Genomic DNA, 2,304 nt, shown 5'->3' with positions numbered 1-2,304 from the left:
TCTCCTATTCTGATTTCTGCTTCCTGTCTTGCCAGCCCTGTGCTGCCTGATTCCTCCCTGATCTGTCATGTGCCACACACCGAAGCTGCCTGTGCCACTTGTGGCAGTCATGCTGCAGCTTGGCCATCCCCGTCATCAATGACATCAATATAATTTTGAGAGTAGAATTGGATAGTTAATGGCTGCTGTGCACTCCAAATGCATCATGCTAGGCCCAGCAGCATGAAATGACTAGCACTTCTTAGGGAGTGATGTATGCCCCCAGGTACCATGGGTAGTGTATAGTAATTAAGTAGTTGCCCTTAATATAGTTTGGGAGCCCTCTGCTGGTCCACTCTATCTTGTACTACAAAAACCATCAGAACCCTGATAAAATATTAGCTATGTATATAGATAATCATGTCCTCCAGGTTTATGGATTGTTATTAAACATTTGTTTGGAATTGAAATCCCCTAGTGTAGTTCCCCCAGCACAGTGGTTCTCAGACTTTTTAGACTGAGGGTACCCCTCAGAAAATGCCAGCTCTTAGCTTTCACTTGTTTCTTGACTAGAGAAAAATAATAGCGCAATTCTCCTGTTGCAAAGAACTCAGAAAGACCACAACAGGGCCCAGTGTTTGTAAAATTATGGATTCTTATTTGAAAAATGTGGGTTTATCTTTTGAATCATGTGCAACTGTTTGCCCAGGTAACAGTGCTATTTTTGCATAGCGCTTGGTGATCCATAAAAGGATCATACAGCACTCTGGTGGAGGATCACAACCTAGCTTCTTACTCTTGGGTAGAAAACAGTGACACAGAACTACCAGTCACCTCACTATGTATGTATAAATGGCAACTGTGAATTTTGACGGGCAGAGGTTAAATGGGACGTTTTAAATGGTCACCCCAGCTTCACTGTATTTTCAAATGAGAATTACATCCAGCGAGCTGATGTCTCACTTGGCGTAATTTTGTTGTCTCACAAGACAGATAGATGTCTACTAGTACAAAGAAGCCAGAGTGTAATAATTGCCTATGCACCTCAGTTGCATCAATAGGCACTTTTACATGTGCTCCAGGGGTGAGTAGGGCAGCGCTTTAATTAGAGTGGCTCAAAGTGCCGCTGCATCTCATGTATCAGCATTCCTGCCCTTAAAAATGGTGGCAGGGGGGCTTGAACTAAAGGTCATTCGACAAGCTTTAGTTCAAGCATCCTACTGCCATTTTTAAGTGCAGGGACACGGATACACAAGGTGCCGGAGGCTGCTGGAGCGCAGTAATTGCCATGCTCCAGCAGATTCGATTGAGTCTGCTCCAACACGCTGGAATTCCAGCACATCAGAGCAGCCTCCGCACTTGTGAAAGGCTGAAGAAGAAAACAGACTTTCTAAATAAACCATGTTAATATTTGGCTAGTTAAAGGTCCCATTTTGTTACACTTGCCTCAAATCAATGACATAGTTGTTCTCTCTCATAAAACTGTAGTTTACATTTGATTTGTAAACTTAATTTTCGTTCATACCTTTGTAACATTTAGTTCAGCTTATGCATGGATTCAGACAGGCCAACTGAGAAAATCCCAGCTAAGTGAGACTCCAGTCTTTCAAAATCTGCATTTAGGACTCAGGTCCTCAACCCCTAAAAAGAGGCTCGGAGCTCAGTGCAGGAGGCGCTGCATGGAAGGTCCGGGAGCAGACCGATCCTGGTGCTGCACAAAGCAGCCCAGGCCTCCAACCCATAGCAAAAGGTTGAGTCCAGGGAGCCAGACAGTGCTCGGGCCACTGAGCCAGCAGACAGGGCTGAGCCAGAGGCCCCAGAAGCCCTGCATAGAGGAGCCCTGTTCCAGGGGACAGCGCCCCCCCTGAAGCCCACTGCAGGCAAGAGAGCAGCTTGGTGCAGAGGACGAGGGCCACCCTCCAGGCCTGAGAGACATGAGTTGCAGGGAAAAGAGGATTCCCACATGGGAAGGGGAGTACCCACGGTTAGTTAAGGGCTCCTGAAAGTGGAGGTCCTACGGGGAGGGCCCCCCTAAAGTTACCAGCTTCCTTGTAGGGCTTGGGAAACACCCAAGGGCATTGGGGTTTCCCCTTGGGATTAAGTTTATCTTTGGGGTTCTTGCACCATAAGTCGTGTGATGCCATGCCTTACATTTTGTGAACTCTCGTGTTTGTAAATTACTAGATGGGTAGAGTCGGGATCCCCTGTTGCTATTATTTCATCTGTTGTTTATTTGTATTTATTTGTGGCTTATTTATTGTTCACCCATACTTATCTATAGTTTGTTAGCTATCTGTTTATTTTGGGGTTTGTCGGTTTCAGATC

At 45.8% G+C, this 2,304-nt stretch overlaps 1 long non-coding RNA gene across 2 annotated transcripts in view; it reads right to left on the bottom strand.

Annotated features, from left to right (window-relative positions):
- LOC109287877 overlaps window positions 1-2,304 on the bottom strand; it is a 129,372-nt gene that overhangs the window by 55,505 nt on the left and 71,563 nt on the right. The window contains exon 3 of one of the 2 annotated variants that reach the window (XR_002094995.1): window positions 1,505-1,592. The exons of the other annotated variant lie outside the window; for it this stretch is intronic. This is a non-coding gene — a long non-coding RNA (uncharacterized LOC109287877). The remainder of the gene's footprint in view (window positions 1-1,504; window positions 1,593-2,304) is intronic. 2 annotated transcript variants of the gene reach the window in all.

The sequence above is a fragment of the Gavialis gangeticus genome, unplaced genomic scaffold (assembly GCF_001723915.1).
Source record: "Gavialis gangeticus isolate Ggan-Ray unplaced genomic scaffold, GavGan_comp1, whole genome shotgun sequence".
Taxonomy (NCBI): Eukaryota; Metazoa; Chordata; order Crocodylia; family Gavialidae; genus Gavialis; species Gavialis gangeticus.
Note: the sequence above shows the minus strand (reverse complement) of the source record. Positions and strands in the feature narration are given on the sequence as shown.